The sequence below is a fragment of the Halictus rubicundus genome, chromosome 9 (genome assembly GCF_050948215.1).
Source record: "Halictus rubicundus isolate RS-2024b chromosome 9, iyHalRubi1_principal, whole genome shotgun sequence".
NCBI classification, from domain to species: domain Eukaryota; kingdom Metazoa; phylum Arthropoda; class Insecta; order Hymenoptera; family Halictidae; genus Halictus; species Halictus rubicundus.
The window spans coordinates 17,091,811-17,113,035 of record NC_135157.1 but is presented as its reverse complement, the minus strand read 5'-3'; the positions used below and the strand labels follow the sequence as shown (position 1 = coordinate 17,113,035).

The following is a 21,225-nucleotide window of genomic DNA, read 5'->3' as shown; positions in this document are numbered from 1 at the left end:
GAGAGAGAGAGAGAGAGAGAGAGAGAGAAGGCTTTAAAATCTGGCTCGACGGGGTCCGCTTGTCCGCGAATTAAGAAGCAACCTGCGCCGCATTTCGGCGAGATAATGCTTGTCCCGTAGCAGGGAATGCGGTCCGAATAGTAAGGCTGCGCAGAGGGGGTGAACGGGGGTTGGGGAGCGGAAGGGATCGCGAATTACCAAGTCAAATATATACGAAGTGCATTCGTAGGATCGCGGTGGATTAAAGTGTCAAGCCGGATTGTATTGGCCGAAAGCGACGCGGCCGTAGGGTGTGAGGCGTTGCGAGGGGGTTGACGGGGGTGAGCGTAGGGTGCAGGGGCGGCTTCATTCGACGCGTGTATTATGTAGACGTCGGTGCACAGGCGCTGTTATCGAGGGAAAATCGGGTCACAGCCGGGCGGTGCCGTCGATGGGCTTGGGCCGAGAGCTAAGGCACGTCGAAATGTGCCCTTAATATTAATCCCTTCGGGCGCACACCACTTACATGACACAGCCCACACACATCCCCCGCACCGCTGTACGCCCTGCCGCCATCTTCTGGCCGTACGCTAAGTACGCACGCAGGATATTCGGTTTGATACACCCTCGATCGAAATTCTGATCGCGTTCGAAAGGCTATAGTGCCTCCTATGGGACGGGGTTGGTCAAGCTGAGTGTGGAATTGCTGGAAGAATTATTTGGGCGATCATCAACACGGTACTTCCGACGGTGGATTTGTGTCTGTGATCGTTGAACGAATTGTTGGATCGTTCGATGACGCTTCATCTACGCAAACTCTATTAATACAATTTTCCCTGTAAATGAATTTTAAAGGATAGAAGAAAATGGGATGCCAATGTCTGACCATAGGCGATCCTCATCTCCTGAATTCCTCCGCCTCTTCTAATCCTCAATTCTTCGATTAAAAATTTCTCTCAATTTTTCACGCGGGAGAAAGAATTTCATATGCAATCTGATACGTCCAAATGTGAAGTACAGAGGAAGGTCGATCAGATTCCAAAAAACTCCGAATTCGAAATAATCTTGGTGGAGTGTGCCGTCCGTTCGGGGAAATGAAAATTACAATGCTATTAGCGAATTACCGGAGATAATTGTTCGTCATCCGCTTCACAGTCGTGATCGATAACAACAATTACATGAACGCTATTAAAATCCCGATTAAAAGCTGATCGTCAATTTGCGAACGTCGACGAACGGGGGCGAGGAGGGGTGGTGCTCGTTGACGGAGGAGGGAACTCGATATTTGCGAGTCGTCAATACGATCCCGTCCCTCCGCTCAACTGGGAAAGTATTATTAAACATCGGGGCGCAATATTTTATAATTGCCCGAGGGCAGGGAATGTCGAAACGTTACTGAACCGCGCGACGACGGAACAATAAAATTAACCGCGTTTGTGCCTCTCGGACGGACAAACGTTTTCGCCGCCCCGGGATAATATCCAAACAACTCGCGGCCCGATCAGCGTTACATTCACGCCGGAATTACGATAATTACCGGCCCCGGCCGGCTAAATTGACAACGATTGATCGGTGTACCCAGCGCGTCCGCCGAAAAGATACTCCCGAAACCGTCGCATCCGCCACCGACGAAATCACGTTCGCCTAACTTCTTCGAACCTTTATTCGTTTTGCTCCTAGACCTACAATGATATTTATGAATGCAAAAATTGCTTTAAATTACGATTACTGAGATTGCAAATTATGGGCAGACGTTATTAACCCTTTGCACTCGACGCTATTTTCAATCCAAAACTAAATTTTTCTTCAGTCTTACAATATTTTAATTTTATTTATATGAAACTGATCCGATTTCTACATATATTATTTAAACGTTTAGTAATCTATTAAATACAAATTTTGTAATGCAACAAATATTTCGTAATATTTTTTGTAATTTCTTTGAAATAATGCCACAATGCAATTTCTAGTGGTGCTTCAGAGTCACCACTCGAGTGCAAAGGGTTAACACTAGATTTACGGAGCACTAAAACTGAATATTTTACTTTACTTTATAAAAATAAAAAGAATGTGTCTATTCAACTTTTTAGCCATTTTTAAAATAATATATACCTAAAGAAATAAATTTGTCGAGTAATTCCACGTGGATGGATCTTCACAATCTCAATAACCGCAAATTAAAAATATCAGAACCCGTCATTTTGACGTGTCCCGTGAACCTAGTGTTAAAGAAAAATTTTGATTCTTGTTGTTTCTCTAAAGTAATGTGAACCTAGCGTTAAAATTAATTTTCAAATTTAACAGAATAAATGTGCCAACGTTGAACAAACTTCCCTATTGGTCCTCCGATTTTCCGGACACACTGTAGGCTAGACAGACTAGCGATTGCGCAGGGATCGCCAGCGGTCCATAAACTATATAGCATCCTCAAAATATCCGGGACACCGGTGACGTCTAGGAACACTGAAAAAAACCAGAAAAAACGAAGGGATCGAGGGTTGACGAGGGTTCGAAGGATAAGGGATGGAACCCCGCCGAATTCCCGTCAGCCGGGAACTTGACGCGAGCCGAAGAAAAAAGGAGAACGAAGAAGGGCAAACATGCAATAATATCGATCAGAGAGGACGAGCTCCTAAGCGCGGCGAAACACGAGACTATTTGTTTCCCGTCAATCCTTAATTACGCGGGCCTGCCAGTCGGTTCGGGTCGTCTTCCATCGATCAGCGTCCGACTATGGCGCGTCCGCAACCACGAACACGGTCATCTCGTCAATTACGCTGAGTGCTTTCCTCGAATTTCATTATTCGCTGTTTCGCGGAGGGAACGCCGAGTATTTTCTTCGGAGTCTTATGGTCGGCGAATAGGATCTAATTGCGCGACGGACGGGGGACGCTGCGGCTGCCATTGTTGCCGGTGACGATTAAACTGAGACACAATGCACCCGATGAGATTTTTATACGACATAGGAGGGAACTTTATCTAATTAGAAATGTTTGCTTTTATGTTGCTTCAGAGCTTTATAGCTATCGTTCTGAATTAAATGTATTTTATTCTGGAGTTCATCGGACTTTACTGCATTCATTCGAAAATGTTTTGCTTCGTGTTCCATTCGAGATGAAACATTTTTATTATTATATATCGTTTATTTTAAAGCGGTCGCATTAACAGCTAGGTCATTAGCGACCACATCGATTACAATTGAATATAAAAGAGAAGGTTGCAGTTAATATTTACATTGTGGTGGGTTACAGCAAAAAACAAATTTATAACATTTTAATATATATATATATATATATATATATATATATATATCAATCGATTTAAAAAACAAAAGGACGTTTCCAATATTGCTCTCGTTTAAATTTCTCATGAGGTCATTTTCGATGGAAAATCTGGATCGTTGAGAAGAGAATTTAGGACATTCGAGTAGGATATGTTGGATGTTGTTGGACACGGCGCAAGAGATGAAACATTTTGTTTTCTGCTATAACTTGAATTTTACAGTGCTTGGTGATGCGCTGTATTAGATTTGCACTTTATTTTGCCCGTTCAGAATTGTTTTACATCCAAGAATATTTTGTTTCGTGCAATATTGAACTTGATTTCGCGCGTTCAGGTGTATTTTATGTTCTGTTGCGGCAGTCTTGAACTTTTTCGGTCCGTTCAAGTCGAAACGAGAGCAGGCGGAGCCGCTTAACGCAACTACGAGAAAGGAGGAAAGTCGGGCTTCGTAAACCGCCACTGGCCCTCGGACTTTTCGTTTATATAATCGTATTGTCCGGTCGGCTTTGCTTACAAAGGGACAGCCTCTCTCCGCGCGCGCAACTCGGCCCGCTCGACCAAAAGTAAATCGCGACACGCGACGAAACAGTCGCGGGAACTGCGAGTTTCGCGACTGGCCAGTCCTGCGGAGTAATACCTTGCTAATGCATCATGCTGCAGGTCCGCGAGTCCTTCCGGAGTGAGACAGCACGCCTAATCGGATCATTGTCACGTACTTTTGCCGACGGAGCGAAACGGGTTACACCGTTTCTCTCGCGATGTAGAAACCTCGTGAACCACACGAAATAAAGTCGAGTTAAACAAATTTTTTAATCGGAGAGGACGCGATATAGTGGGAGGAATTTTTGTGGATTTTGATGGTACGATCACTATCGATAAAATGGAAGGGATTCGTCCAAAGGGTTCGCTCTGCAGGATGCAGGAGATCGATGTAAAGATCGTCCTCGGTTGTGGTTTCGATGGTTCGCAGAGGGGTGCGTTCGGGATCGTGTAGGTACTTGTTTGGAATGATCCCGAGGGTGAATATTCCGTGTGCCTCTGGGACGCAGAGAGAGAGAGAGAGAGAGAGAGAGAGTGAGTGAGAGAGGGAGGGAAAGCAACCCTCTGTGACGTGTTGTCGCTCGCGTGACTTTCTGACGGCCCGCTGTGACACGGGTATCCGCTTATGGGGTGCGAAACCACTTTGCATTTCTATTTATTAGTCCCACTTGTCGACCGACCTGCCCCATCGACGGCCACCTAATCATACCCAACTGCGCTTCTAACACTTCCTTCCTTTGCCAGTCGTGCCTCCCTGGTTATTAAATTTATTCAATTTGTCAGACGCTCGAGCGAAATTAATTCCCCTCGGAAACATAAAACTCGCGAAATATAACACTTCGGTGGTTCGCGTGTGCAAGCAAATTTTAATCCGCTCCGGGAAAAATTAGGTTCCTTCTCGGGAACACACAAAATTCCCAAAAATATGATTTTTCGTTGGTTTCGTTATTAGTTTCCGTTTCTCGCAATCAACAATTTCTTCACAGCACAATTATCCCCGTTCCCGGGATATTTATCCTAGAATCCGCTAACTCGGCTAACGAGAGTGCCCTTGAGTCAAAGAATCCTTGAAGCCGCGACTCCCAAACGCCGTGGTGGCTTTCGCCGAAGTATAATCTCAGTTCTGTGCGAAGGAAGCATGATTTCCCGTGCGCGGTGGAGCGTGAACGGGCTAATTCCCGCGCCGGTTTGCGGCCGGGAATGAAACACGGCTGCGGAATCAATCGGCTTGATGCGCGACGTTAAATATCTAATTACCGAAATTAGGCTGTCAGCCCGGGACCTGTGTACTCGGCTACCTGGCCGTAACGAGGATACGTCAGGACACACAGGGCGCGGAGGGGGGGGGGACGTGTTAGGCCGACACCTAGCTGCGACACGCCAGCCACAGAGATCGGTGCGCACGATGTGCAGGTGCAGGCGCCTGCACGCGTATGCATATGCATGCACGACGCCCTCCTCCTCTCGCCGCGCGTTAGGGGAGCCTACGCTCGTGAAATGAATCACGGCCTCCGAGGGGAAAGTCACCTGGGAGCGAACCGTTCTCCCTGTAGACACCGGCTCTCCTCGATTATGCTTGACACGTGTTACGCCGCTGATCACGCGGATAAGGATCTGGATACGCGTTCTTTACGCCGGCGGATTTCATTTGCAAGTCAACCGGCCGGACGACAAGCTTCTCCGGAGACCCGATTAGCCGAGGCTATTTTTCTTCGGTTCTTCGGGATGATTCTTCTCGTTATTCTTCGGTGAAGAGAAAACGAGTCGGTCGAAATACGTGAGAATATAAATTTCAGTTTGCTGCAGTTCAGGCAGAAATCTTTTATTTCGCTTAAAAATCAGTCGTCTGCGACGAATAAACTGATTTTAACACTAGATTTACGGGACCCGTCAAAAAGACGGATTCTAATATTTTTAATTTACGAATATTGAGATTGTAAAGATGCGTCCATGAGGAATTGTTTAACAAATTGATTCCTTTGGGTATGTATCATTTAAAAAAGTGGCTGCGAATTTTGATAGATACGTTCATGTTATTTTTATAAAGTAACGTAAAATAGTCACTTTTAGTGCTACGTGAACCTAGTGTTAAAGAGGATTGAGCTTACTGAAATATTTATTTGTTCAGATTTGTTCTACGCCACTGCGTTCCTGGCTGCCCCTGAGTGTATGCAATTTTGCGACAGAGACGACTTGCGAGACTTGTTCCCCGGGCGCAAGCGTTGCGTCGCGCAATCAAAGGGACGTCTGCGACAGTCAAAGGGACGTCTGTGATGAATTCGCTACCTGTTGAAAACGACCCAGGGAAATAATCGCAGACGCACACGCTCTCTTTCGTGTTGGCGCGTTTGTTCGTAATCGGACGCCATTGTGGAACCTGCGTGCCACTGTCTTCTTCAATGTGGACGAAATGATCGTGGTACGGAGATTGTGCAAAAGTCATTGGTATATATTAGTTAAGATGAAAAGCTGTTTATCTGTGAATATAGTTAGTTTAGAATTTAATTTAGAATGATTTAAGTAGCCGAGTTTTGAGAACTAATGTCAACTAACTGTCAAGTAACGAGGCAATAATTTGTTACGCTTTCCCCAAAATGGTGCAAATCTAATATATTCGTTTTGGATTCGTTTCTCTTTGCAATTGCAGATTGATGGCGGGGCCGTTTCGCCCGTCCATTGTTCATTAACAGAACCCGTTCGATTAAACGGAGAAAAATGGCACGGGATTAGCATAGGCGACGTGTAATTCGCGCGGAATTTATTCTCCGCGATCCGGCGGACCGCACAGCCGGTCAATTTCGTTGCGAGACCGGACAGCGTTCCGTTCGGCTGGCTTCCCGTCGCGAAACACCGGCGATTCTCGACCCGGAGATTGAAAATTTGCCGAATTTTTGACGGAGCCGTCCCGCACCGCACCGCACCGCTCTGCACCGCTTCGCACCGGTTCGCACCGCTCGATTTTTCGCGGGGATACTGCGCTTCCGGGTGCCGCGGAACCACAGGGAACGAATTTCACGCGGGACGAGAACCGGCCCGGAAAACCCGAATAATTCTGTCGGACCGAGTGACGAATGTAACGTTCTTTGTCGTGGCACGCGATCTCCGTCCCTGTAATTTGTTCGATAATTTTTCTAAACGGGAATCATCGCGTCGGAATGAATTGCAGGTGAAAGATGGTTCTTCGCGATAGGGACAGTTTCGTCCGAAAAAGAAATATGGAAATATGTAAAAAAGATTAGTAAAATCTGATCGTTAACTTCAGACGAAATTGACACAATTTTAAAGGTATTGTTTCGTGTACTGTATTTCCGTGGGAAATTTCGAATTTTCGAAGGCTCAAAAATTTAAGCTGCAGAACCCCGAAAATTGATTGGCTTTTTTACGAATATGAAAGAACAATAATTCGTGCAGTAACAGAATGCCTGAATAAAAATTTTGAAACATTGAAGGAATAGTTTTCGGGATACGTTCGGAACACTTTTAGTTCATAATAGTCGGTGAAAAATGGCTGGCCGGATCGAAATTTCATCGGTTAATCATTGGTTGAACGGCGTCGAAAGGTTAGGCGCAAAGGATATTGAAAATTTAACAAACATGTTGCTATAGTTTCGCATATCAAATTGCGTGCATAGTTTGATCGATAACGCGCACCCACGGGTAGGGTGTGACCGATACACCTGTCCGAAATTCGACCGTTCTTTTATTCAGCGAATGCATTTTCCCCAACGACTGTTTTTCTATTGCGAACGAAAATGCGTTTCCGGTCAAAAAACTCATCGGCGGGGCCGACTTCTTTTTTCGATTCGTTTACTGCCCCATCCCCTCCCCAACCCTCAAAAAAAAAATAGTGCCGACCGCATGAAAGGTGGCTGAACACCGAAATTGAACTATTTTCACATTTTTTTACCGTATAGAAAAACGGGAAAAGCCAAACGAGAGAGAGAGAGAGAGAGAGAGAGAGAGAGAGAGAGAGAGAGAGAGAGAGAGAGGCTTTGGACTGCTCCCTAGCGTTCATCTGCAGAGTATTTCACCGCCATAATTTCTCTTACTTTTGATTTCCTTTCCGTCTCGATTCCCAACGATTAGGGTCACGAATGCAAGAGGTCGCCTAATTTTAATGGCCGCTGCTCTGCGGATTTTTATGGGTTCTTGCCAAAGGTGAATGCAAGAGATAAAATGGAATGGAAAACTCTAGCGAGGTTAATACTGTCTTCAAACCCTGCCATTTATAAGCACGATGCAATAAGTGCATTCGAATCTACAGTGTAACAATTATTTCAAATTCAAAAAATTCCCCAAAAATAATATTGCGTATCTACAGCCTATAAATACCATTTAAAAACATTCTCGCTTCTTGCCAATCCGTAAGTGCTACAGGTGCATCGAAATCCGCTAATTATTCCGATTTTAAAAAATTCCGAGAAAATTATGTTACACGTCTTTCACCAGTGGCCATCCCTTGAGTCCCTTTTCCCCCGCATTGAATCGTCTAAAAATCCCTTTTACAGCTTTGACCAGATCATGGGAGTTTGTCAGCGTTCTCTATCGGTTCCGGCCGTTTCCGCGGGTTGAGAACCGAACGTGCGTTCGCCGCACGCGGAATTAGAAAGCTGAATTCATCCCTTCCGGTAAACTCCGCCCCCTTGGGCAAATTGAAAAGTTTTAATATCGCGTATACCTCCGAGCCGTGGAATAAGAAATAAGGAAACGGCTCGGAAGCGGAGAGACGGATGTGGGGGCGGGAGGGGGAACGGGAATATAGGGGTGTACACGGGGGCGGGTTCTTCGGTCTCGAAGCCGTGCGTGAAGTCGTAGTTGGTTATTTTGTTTATTCGAGTAGCCGGCGCAATATTCGCAACGAGGATTTCAGGTTTCCCGGAGCAGGCTCGTTCGCTCGGTAATCGAATAAGCGAGTCAAAGCGCGCCAGGGGGAATTCATTTCGAAAGTTCCCGCGGATTAACGAAGTTTGTAAAACAACTAGTTATACGCGTAATTGCTACTTCATTTTCGCGGCGGAGCCTGCCCGGGTCGAACTTCGATCCTACGGCCGACGCGGAGGATTCACCTGTCTCCTGCAACACCTGCCCGAGGTACACGTACGTGCACCCATCTAATTAACCCTTTGAACTTGCAAACTTCTTTCTGCGAACAATTTTTAACACCCCTAATAACTTTGAGATTTACACGGATACACGAAACTGGGGAGAAAGTTGTTGTACCTGGGGGGCGACGTGAGGGTGAAGGTCATCTCAAGGTGATATTATCCGAGATCCTGCGAGCAGTTTTGTTCAAACTCGATTTTTCGACCCGTCTGCACGAGACGAGCGAAGGGGGTTCAGAGGACGATGCAGAGTGAGGGCGGCGACCTTGAACAGTCGATAATTCGCAGCCACGTGCAATCATCCCTCGCCTAACGGATCCCGTCTGCCCATCCGATTACCACGCGGCAGCCAAACAGCCGTTCTAATCTCGAGTAACATTCGAAGTGATTAAGAACTTCCCTCGTACATCCGGACCGATTCGCAGCGTCTTGCTTGTCCGTCTCGAAGGGGGTAGTTAATCGAGGGCTCTTACTGGGTAAACAGAGAGAGAGAGAGAGGGAGTGAGAGGGATGAGTCATGAAAGAAAAAATAAAAATCAACCAACTGCGAGAAGAAGCCGCTCTAAAGAGCGAGGGGAAACGACGAAATGAAAAGATGAGGAGGAAAAGGGAGCAGATACAGATGAGCAAGGGGGTTGGGGTTGGGGGGGGGGGAGAAGGGGCCTCGACTGGAGAGAAGAGGTTAATTTATCACGAGACTCGTGAAGTTTTGCCGGTCGAACAAAGGCAGAGCCGCGAGAGTAAAGTTTCCTGCCGGCGATGTTTCACACAGGGGAGGATAAGAAAATTCGCCCGCTCGCGGCCCTCCGAAAAGAAAAGTCCCCCTGGTCGGACAAGACCGAGAGCCGAGTCTATTTACGGGGGCTCGTAGACCCCGTTACCGAGACCCACCCCTCCCTCCCTTCCTCCCTCCCTCGCCCCTAACAGTTCGAAGCCGATCCGACACGGGAATCCCATTCCCCGGGCCGTCAAACATTTTATTTTCCGGCTATTACCCTGCGCTAACTCGCGATAACGCGAATCGATCCGGTACGGTGGTCCGCGCGCTGACTATGCTCGCGTATAACCGGGCCACGGGACTACGGGACGGCATGATGTTTGTTATAAACAAACCAGGAGGGAGGGGACGCTTGTCCAAATATTCCCTTCGGAAATTGATTGAGATTCGCGAGCATTAGACGATCGCTCGTTATGGAGTTGCACGAACTATGTCCTTCTCGGGGGTTCAAGCTACCGTGGTTATAATGTTTAGGATACAGTGAAATATACAGTGTTTTTTTAGATTGATTCCAAAATGTTGTCCCCCACGTCTTTGGGAATTTTTGCAAGGAAAAGAAACTCCGCAGACTTGTTGACACGTCTCTCGAGAATATCCGCCATTTTGTTCAACTCGAAACGCTGACTCGATTCGAAGCTACGGCAGTTTTACGGATCTTTGTTTCGAAAACCCTGCCGCTTAAGCATTTACATCGAGTACGAAATTACGAACTCGAATGAAATTCAGCGCGGCTTTTACTTCGATATTAACGGACCTAATAAATTCATCGGGCAACAAACGAAACTTCTGCGCAACTTCTTTGGTCTTTGTGCGATACATTTCACGGGAAGAAATTTCATTTTAGGTGCAGTCTGCCGATAAACAACGGAACGAAATGCTCTTCGTTCATACTTTCTCGAGGAAGCGACGGAAATCCTGTTACAGAACGGGAGACGATAAACCGCTGTAGTAAATAAATAAAATAATATAGAGAAAGTTTGACAAAGTTCCGAGCAAGATACTCGGGAGTAGCCTGGGACCTACGAAAAGGGACTTTTATAGGCCATCGGAGGCTTTTAGGGTCTACAAAAAAAAAAATATCAGGGCCTACGGAAACGAGATTAAACCCGTAAAAAAGTTTGCCAGGACAGTTTAGCGACATACCGTTGCAGGGGGAGCCGTAGGGAATGACGAGTTGAATGTAAAAGTGCCCGGGGCATGGCGACACCATGATGTGGGTCTGGTGATGGTTCCCGGAAGTGGCTGCCACATTGAAAATTATAGGCTGATACAGGGTCGAGAGAACATGCTTCAAATTTAATGAATGAGTAACTTAGATTTGGGGTTGCAACTTTTAAATCTCAGAAACTGTAAGAAAAATATTTTTCGCAACGTATACCCTTTTAATTAAGAACCCCCTAGCGGAAACCGTTAAGAAAGGAAGTAACAAGTCTCAGGAAAAATCCTTTACAGGAAATGAACACGCTGGGGGGTTGAAACAATAATCAAAGAATAAAATAGACAAGAGATATAAACAAAATTTAAAATAGAAGATAGATTTCCAAATAGAATAAAATTCTTTGAACTACAGCGAAGAGTAAAACTGAATCCACACTATTTGAATCAGCATAACTTTTTTAAAACTAGATCAAATGACTTGAGTGTCTTCGAGAAGTTAGAAGTTAGTTCCTTCTAACTTCTCAATAATTGTTGTTTCAAATAGTGTGGACTCAGGTTTGCTCTCCAGTGTATCTCCTCTAAGGGCTATCTCCTCCTAGGGGGTCAAGTAAAAATGTGTGCAGGGCAAAGTTCTGAAAAAACTAAAGCGGGCAGGGCCACTCGAAGAAACGATTTTCATCGACAGCTTCGGTCACCCTCAACGTCAAAACCGAGAAAATTTCTGGGCTCTCCGGGTGTCTATCAGGCTGGAGAAGCCGCGGGTAGACAGCGAGAGGGAAAGCGGACAGGGAAAGCGCATCGAATCGCGAAGAACACTAAGACAGCTTACAGGAGAGGGAGTTAATCTGCCCTCGCAGTCTACAAAGAGAGCCACGAAGCAGCCGTTCCCCTCCCACTCCCCTCCCCTCCCCCCAACGCGACGTCGTGATAGAGGAAATTGAAGAATTCCTGCAAATAAGTCGCCCTCCCCCCGGCTTACACTTTCCGTCTGATCCATTTCCTTCGTCGATCCGATCGGTCTGAGGGTTGCGCCCCGCTTCCCGAACAACCCCTCCCGGTTCGGTTCGTTCACCCCTTGCGCCGCGCGACCCACCCCCTTTGTTCATATCGACTACGTTTCCATTTCTCTCTCTCGACGCGGCGGCGGCGGCGGCGTCGGCGTCGTCGGCAACAGCGGCTATGCAATTCTATCCCCGTGACGTGGCCCGGGCATATGCATCCCCTGCACTGGCTGCTTACCGTCCCCTTTGAGCCCCGGTGCAATCTGCATCCACTCAGAGTAAATAAGCTCTTGTTAGAAAAGTTCGGGCGCGCGGAGGTGTCGCGATCTTTTCTTGTCGCCGAGAGTCAACCATTTTAATCTAACGGAGTCTCTCCCGAAAATATCGTCCCTTTCTATAACCCTTAGCACTCGAATGGCGACTGTCGGGCGCCAATAAAAATATTTTTCACGTTATTTAATTTCTTTGTGTTCAATAAATTACTAATTCTGTGTCGTGCGAGAAAATTGCACCATTTTCGTACGTATAGAAGAAACGTTTCGTTTTGGAGTTAAACATGGCTTCGAGTGCGAAGGGTTAAATATATAGGGTTTATTATGATATGTAGAGGTCAACCCGACGTAAGCAACGCGCAATCTTTGCTGAAACACGTAAGTTTTAAACTTCAAGTTTTAAGTTTCAAGGTCAAAAAGGTGGTATCCACTAAGTCAGTTTTACTATTCCATTTAAAAAAAACATCGGTGACCTTGAAATTTCATTAAAAAGCACGACATGCAAAATTTTTTTCTTCACCATTAAAATGGCCCCCTGCAATAGTGTCACTTTGTCCTCTGAAGTTTTCTGATAGGACTGTAAATACGAAAGAGATTTAGGTGTTCCCAGTTATGTGGGACACCCTGTAGATATACACTCGATTCTAATCATCCCTGAGCAGAGAATTCTTCACCGGTTTAAAAATGCATTCATTTCTGTTATAAATTCATAAAATCCTAATGATCACAGAAAAAATCTTCCGGGTGGCTCCTAACGATCCTCGAGCAGAGAACGGTCGAAGAGATCAGGCACAGAAATCATCTCCAGACCGACGTGTAGATCGACGGGCAAGAAAAACCGGGCGATTCTCGGCTAATATAATCGGCGAGAGGTCGTTCATCAAGGATAACGTTCGAAGGTTGGTTCGGGGACAGGTAGAATCGATGGAGCCCGATCTTCCATGGCACACGGCATTGTTTCCCGTGATCCCGTTCGCCGTTGGATCGCCTACGGCCGGCACCGGGTTCCTAGATTGAAGGCTTATCGTTACTCGCGTCGCCTGCCCGGGATCTTCCCTCGAAATTAGACATCAGGACAGCCGACTGTCTCGTCCGATTCCCTGCGCTGTCACCGTTGCCAATCCGTTCTCTCTTTCCCCTCTGTCTCCATCTATCTATCCTCTGCTGCTTCCAACTCTCTCTCGAATCGCGCACCTGCATTGCCAAACAGAAACGTGTCATTCTCAATAATTTTAATCTGATACGAATCGTTTAATCCGCTTTAAGGGGGCCGGCAGGCATTTGGCCTTGACTGTCACGCTATGTTACGCCGTGCCTTTTTCCTAGACATTTTACGTTTTAAATAAGTAAGTAATCAATTAAAAATGTATACCACAGTGTTTGTACATGTCTTTGCTACGTCTGTCCAGAGCCTTTTCTTCGATACGAACACTAAATCTCTCGAAATTTAGAGAATCTCTCTGCAATATACGTATATGAACTTGCAACGGTCAAAATCTAGACAAACTGTCGCTTCAATATTGCAATGAGCAGTTTAGAAGTGGTCAATTGTGTTTCCTAAAAGTCCAATCTACGTCTGTATGGAGCCCGAATTGCGAATTTCTACCTCATCGTCGAGTAATTTGTAATATTCGGCAGAAAATTCGAATTCTGAAGCAAGTATCACGTCGCAAGATGGCTGCCGCTGAGAGATTCTCTTAATTTCGAGAGATTTAGTAAAAAAGGCTCTATACAGACGTAGCAAAGACATGTACAAACACGGTGGTATGCATTTTTAATGAATTACTTACTTATTTCAGACGTAAAATGTCTAGAAAAAAAGGCATAGCGTAACATAGCGTGACAGTCAAGGCCAAATACCTGCCGGCCCCGTTAAATTGCTCTCATTTTTCTCGTGGACGCATAGTAACCTCAATAATTTACCGCAACTATAAAAATAGTTTTCGCCAGGATTTCGGCAAATCTTCGGCCCCTCTCTCTCTCTCTCTCTCTCTCTCTCTCTGCCCGGTGGCTCTCTCGTCTCTGTTCATCAATCCCTGGGTCTCGAGGTGTGACCTGGTTACAGATTGCCGGCGGTTTGCTCGCGGTGGACCGAGTTACACCTTTCTTCATCGTGGTGACAGCATCCACAGAGGTCCTCGAGGACATCGGAGCCGACAGCTTCACTCCGGAGTTTTTGCACGGGGCAGCCTATCGGGGAAACCCGGTTTATCGAGAACCGAGCAGGAGTAAATCCTGGAAAATTAGTGTCCGGGCGACTTCTTTGTCAGCCCGGACACACCGGCGAGAAATGATGTTTCTTCGTTACGGGGGGATCTTTTTGTTTCCGGTCGCGTTTAAAGTACGCCCCCTTTGTGCCGCGGACACGTTTTCCGCGACTACCACGGACAAAGAGGCGTGTTTCGCTCGGGCTGTTGAGCGCTTCTTAATTGTCCTTCGCGGGGAGACCGCTGCGAACATGTCGCCGCGTTTTTTAACCCCTGCCGCGAACGAGAATCGAGCGCTCTTTGTGATTTCGTTAGGCTTCCCTCGGTGATTTCCGATTTGCCTCGTTTTTGCGAGAAGTATGAGCCCAAACACGATACCGCTTCGGGTCTATCTTGACCCAGAGGCTGCGCCATTTTTCCCATCTGATCGCATCTGAGAAAATTCTTTGAAAAATCGGACGCAAACTTTCTGTGTAAACGACGCTATCTTCAATTTTTTCAGAGTTTTTCCCGGGCTGCGTCCTAGTTGAAACGAAAATAAGGACTGATTTTTTCGAAAAGTTAGCTTGTTTTCTACAAGGGGTGAAACGAGTGCAATTTTTCACCGAGAGAAACGACGAGCCACTTTGAGTAGACACGCGCAGACACGCGTTCGCGGTGAATCTGTTGGCCGAAAAAGTTTGATGGAAATCGCACTGGCAAATAATTCGCGATTTATCAAACGCGGCGTGGCCCCGTTAAAAAATTCAAAGCGAACAGAAGACGAGTTGTTGAAGATCGGGGGAAGACGCGGGGGCTGATGGGACCGCGGAATTGTTTTCGAAGTCAGCCGGGAAGAATGATGGGGGCCGTGTGTATGCACATATATTCGCGGACAGACAGCGTCAGGAAATTAAGCGGACGGTCTCAAGGGCGACGTTCGGGGCTTCAAACTTCGCCGAAAGTTTCGCGCGCGGGATTTATCACTTCCGAAGTGTCGAACCGACCCCGACCGCGGCTGGCAAATAAATTATTCGCTGACCGTGACTGCTGCGCCGAACCTGTGTGTACACGCTTCTACGCCCGCGACCATAAGTGTTCGAGCACACACAGAAAAACATACACGAATCGGAGATTTACAAGTGAAGTGGTTGAATTATAGGGAGCACGGATCGGTGAACTATAAGAGCGTTGAAGGGCATCGATTTGTTGGCATCAGCTTGCTCGAATCGTTCGAGGAAAAAACGAATTTGCAGAACGATGTTGAATTGATGTAAAAAATTTTTATTGTGCTTACAAATCGGTGATTAAATCAGCGGGATCACTTACCAGTGTATTCGTGACCGTTTTCTGATTGAAATGAGTCCAAACACGACACTGTTCGGAGCACATTTGCCTTTTTAATCCACGATTCAGTGGAACCTCGATTATCCGAACTAATTTAGGGGAGTACATGTTTAGGTGCAGTGCTATGTTAAATGATTTGTACAATAAATCATGTTCTATATGGATTGTGTTGGATTAAACTGTTTACATGTGAACGAATAATGAAGGATTTTAAATATCAGGTACGGATAATAGAGGTTCTACTCGAGCAGTGAATTAAACAAGTAAATATAATCCAAATTGTGTCGTGTTTGGGCTCGTTTTAATCGGAAAAATATGACGAATGCGTTGGCGAGAGTTTCGCAAAAATAAAAAACCGCCCCTAGGAGAAACTCACCCCTTTCGACGATCGCGTTCGCGAAATCGTTCGGAATGTCTTTAAACATTCGCGTACCCTTTGTACGTTTGAAAGATTGCTTCTTTCGTTGGCCCCTTTTCTCTTCCGAGGGGGTGGGGATATAGGGGTGGGATCGATCGACGGTTTCGAGCGAAATTCTCGACCGGATTCGCGGATGGGGGTGTGTAGCGATTCAAAGGGTGACCGAGTTCGCTCGACCGGAAGACATTACGCCGTTCGGGCTGATCGAGTGATCGAGACTCGCGGCTACGAGCCTACCAGAGATATTCGTTCTTTGCGAAAGGGAGACGGGGATGATAATTATGTTCCCGCGGCCGTTGTCTCTCCGGGTCCGTTCAAAGGAAGCCCGGGAAATAATATTTTATTTATTAACATCTTGTTTCGCTTCGGCCTCCAACTTTCCCTTTGAACCTCGACCTGCCCTCTCTCCCTCTCTCTCTCTCTCTCTCTTTTTACAGCTTCTGCCCTGTCTCTCTTATCGCCCTTTGGAAAGACACCCTCTCGTTCCTCGAGCACGTCCGTTTTTTATTTTAATTAGATACTCGGTCGACGTTCCCGCTTTTTTCTCTCCTCCCTCCTCCCAGCCACTCGTTATTGCAAAAATTTCGCGGATAGCCAACCGCCGGTAATAAAGAAATTCATAAATATTTGAACCACCGATTTCCGAACGATCGCGGACGTTTAACCTTGGAAGGTGTTTTAGACCGCTCTTTTATTATAAAAAATATAGCCACGATCGTGTCTTTGTGATTTTAATAATTGCCAAAGAAAAATTGGCAGAGGTAGGTCTAGTGCCTGTTAAAATTTGGCGAATAAGAAAATTATGCAGCCGCAAGTCTAGACGCGTTCGGAACGTCAGAGGCGGACTAATAAAGAATGTTGCCGGCGTTTCTATTATTTTATTAAGGCCGCTGTACTTGCACGCGTTTGCACGGCGTTCCCCACTGGTTTTCTTTAAATATTCAGCTCCCACCTGCGACTGCAGTAACATCCGGGGCTCCGGGCCGCTTGGGACTCGATTGCTATCGGCAGTTCTCAGCAAACGATTGTTTGAGTTGTTCGAGCAAGCGACGGGGATCGATAAGCCGGTGAATTTATTGCGACTACACCGTCCTGTTAAACGGCCGATTTTTCGATTCTGTCGGAAACCGGTACAAAAGCTTCGATGGATTTCTAATCGATGCTTGTTCATTCCTGTTTTATTGCCGGGACAATGGGCGATTTTGCTTCGAGCCTGTGCCCACAGTAGCCGTTGCTCCGTCAGCGTGACATGCTGAACGAACAATAACAAATTTAGATGGTGACAAACGATCCCGAGTATTTGTTACGCGATCTTTTGTTCCGATGCTGCGAAAGAAACTGTGGAACGTCACAACAATCTTTTGAATTCTTTAACCAGTGCGTTCGTGTGCGGTTAAATTAATTTTTTTCTTTAATAAGGACCGACTAACGATCGCAATTTTGATATTGTAATGAAGCACATGTTCTGCTGTGTATATTTGTTTATTTTTCGGATCTACAACGAGGGAGAGATTTTTTAGAGAATTTCAAACAGCCCACTACTGTAACAATCCTTTGCAGCCCCTAACGAGTGCATTCATTACTGGTCAAATTAATTTTCTTTTTAAAGAGGAACTGGTTAAAATTTTTATACTGTAATGAAGTACAGGTTTTGGTGTGTTTACTTTTTGAGGACCTGTGATGGAGAAGAAGTTTTTTAGAGAAATTTCTAGATCCTAGTGTGGTGACGCTAAGGATCTTTGAAATTCGCGAAGATCATCGACTTTTATCGGAAGAATTTAGGGATAATAAGGCCGAAAATTCATTAGTCCGAGCCTTCCGAGTTCGGGGCCGGGAACTGTATTCAACGTCGGATCCTAGTTGGCGAACTAACGAGTTGAAACTACTTCGATAAGTAGCCGAGGAAGTGCTCCCGTTAACTCGAAGAAAAATTCCGCCCGGTGTCGGGCCTCTGTCCGGGTAATTGAATTTTCGAAAGACAATGAAACTTTATGACTATCAAGCCCCGATAAGGGTTTTCGTTTCAACCGGTCGCTTTCGAGGTAAAAGGGCGGAAACTAGCATTAGATCGGGAGGCAACTTCCCGGAGCAGTGTATTTCTTAATTTCGACCGAAAACGAGCTCTCCACCGGAAGATCTAAACCGTTGTTTCCCAACACGAACTCGGCGAAGATCCAGCAAGCATTGAAATTGCAATCTTTGATCGTCCCATAAAATATCAACATTTTTATATTTTCTTGATCCTTCTACTGTCCCCACCTACTCATTTCTAATAAAAATAGTCCCAATGCTTTGCCATGCTTCTCAAATTGTTGTACAATTTACAAATAAAGGAGTCCATCGTTATTATTTCATTTTTTGGCAAAAGAAGATTTTCGGCGTTTTCACTTTCAATTTTTCGAGCTTTCGAACGATATTGATCGAGCATTTCCTGCCGGCGCAGGATCGTAAGGGTTAAACGAGCCTACGAGAGGAAGACGTGTCGCAGCATTATCGTCCTACCAGGAACCATAACTTCCGTAGGACGAGAAGCACGCGTTTATAGACCTTAACAGCCGTTAGAAGCCTGCCGTGAAAATTCCAGCTTGTTTACGCCCGATTCGAAGCGAGGCGGACCGTCAACAAGTTTATTATCGCTCCCTTTGGCAATGCAAATGGCCGGGTTCTGTCTGCGAATTAATTTAGCCTGCGGTCGAGTCACTTTTGCTCGCTAACAATCATAATTTGTACAGTAAATCCATATCGAACTGCTTAACAACGTGAAACATGTACTTCGGTAACGAAGAATTCGGGATCCGTTCGGATACTAGAGGTTCCACTATATCGGGAATTAAACTGACACGCATGATCCAAAGTGTATCGTGTCAGGTGTCATTTTAATCAGAAAAATGCCACGAATACGCCAGTAAAGGTTTCACAAAATAATTACCAAAAACGAAAAAATCACGATTTTTTACGTTCGATGTCAGCAGCAGGAGATCAATTTACAACATTTGTACACGATGCAAAAGACACTTCGGCCTGTAAATTTTTTGATGAACTCACACAGGGACATCCTGTGGCCGTTTTCATGTAAAATCCTATCCCGTTTTCGGGTATGCAAATCCGACATCTGTAACACAGATTAGTCTCGCAAGCGGAGAACGGGCCGCTTCCGTTACACGTTAATAACGGAATTCGACCGAAAGTTACGAGCAGGTAGAAGCGGTCTCTCTCTCTCTCTCTCTCTCTCGCTCTCTCGCTCTCTCTGTGCACGGTGGTTGAAGTCTTATCGCCGATGAACTGGTAGGGGAGTTATTAAATATCGCAGTCGCGAGCGAACTTCCCGCCCATTCGAGAGTTTATAATGACAGTTTTACTTGGTCGTTGGCCGAACTTCCATCGCCCGGCCGCCGCGTCCGCCATTGTTCCAGACCAGCCGTCCACCATTTTGCTTTCACCGGTTCGGGATCCCGGAAACCCGCTCTCATTGTATCCCCCCCGTTACATCCCGCAATTATTATAATTGGTATTAGCACTCCGCTCTACGCTCATTCGATTTCCCGGCGAAAATCTAAACTGTCCCTAATTGCGGAAATCAAGCGTTCTTCGCATTAGTCACAGGAAATACTAATGCGTTCAGATATCGAAACTAGGTCCTTCAGGGTATTAGATCTCTGTCTCTTCATCTTTCTGCTATATTCTTTATATAAAAATTTTCTGTAAGAAATAGTAGCTCGACATTCCATTATTATTTAAACACTTTTAACGGGGTGCAAAGCAGTATTTTGATATATCTAAATTTAAAAAATTTTTCATTATACATGCATGAAATCCGCAGTCTAATTATTAAAGTTCATTTCAATTCAGAGTGGCTAGATTAATTTACTCAAAGACATAAATGACTAATGTGACTAGTATCGATCTAATAAATACTAGTAATGATCAATTTTAACAGAGTTTCAAAATCCAACTGAACCGAAGGAAGACAAGAAATATTACCGAAAATATGTTTTAACAAAATGATAAGTAAAGCAGCGATTAATCGCGATCGATTACGGAATTGTTCGCCGTCTAAAAATGAAAATTGTATAGATCGTCTCGAACGGTGACTGTAATGTGCAAAAGGGGGGTGGTTGCGTCCATTTTCGTTGGTTCTCGGCAAAGCCCCGTCTTCTACCGGGTGACCGGAAGTCCCCGTAATTCTTCCATTCCGTCGTAGCCAGTTTTACGAAGGTTTCCGTTCGCTAAATTGCGGAACCGGCCGGATCCGTGAATCACGGTGTCGCGCGACGATACGTCGTCCATAAACATTATTGCGCGCGCGGCCTCGATCCGCAAGAATTGTTTCCATAAGCTTTCTCGCGAGATCGGTTAATTTATTTATAGTCACCGGCTCCGATAGATACACCCGCCTTGGATCCTCTATTTGTTCCTCGCTTTCCACCCCCTTGCACAACAGGAAAAACCACCCCCTCACCGGAACTACACCTTATTGCAACGAACACGTTAGGTGCCAACGCAAAAAATATCGGGGTCGTACATGTTTAACATTTTCCACACCCTGACAATTTTCTATCAAGCTTGAAAATCAATTTTTATCACTAGATTGCGAAGTTAAAGAAAAGTGTACTTCCTCTTGCAATAATTTGAATAAGTCGAGAACAATAACACCATCAAAGAACCACTGATGGTAAGAAAAGTTCAGTTTCCCATAGAAAAGTTCCCAGGGTGTTCGGGAACACCATGACAGGGGTGGGAGCCGCGGGTTAAGCATGGAAATGAATTACGAAATTAGTGTAGTGCCGCCTTAAACAGTCGATTTAAATGCGCCGCGTCGGACAAAGAAAGGGTTGAGCTTGTCGGGGACTAGGAGCAGGTGGAAGGACGAGAACGAGGACGAAGAGAACAAGGGCGAAGGCGAAGGGTTCGTTGAACGTCTCCGGTTGGATCGCGTTCGCCGGAGCCGATTCCTGCCACTCTTCGATCGTTGTCCGCTCTCGGCGAACGCAAATAAACCGACGGAAACTTGAATTCGAGTGGTGAGAGAGAGAGAGAGAGAGAGAGAGAGAGAGAACTCGAATTCAATCACGCTCTCGTCCTTACCTCTCGTGTCCTTTCTGTCGCTGCCCTCCTTCGAACGAGAATGCTACACTGTCGCAGCTCACCCAGAGAATTAAACA

At 45.8% G+C, this 21,225-nt stretch overlaps 1 long non-coding RNA gene across 1 annotated transcript in view; it reads right to left on the bottom strand.

Moving 5' to 3' along the window:
- The window catches only part of LOC143357485 (uncharacterized), a 252,097-nt gene that overhangs the window by 183,046 nt on the left and 47,826 nt on the right, over window positions 1-21,225 (bottom strand). The gene's annotated exons all lie outside the window — the stretch shown is intronic.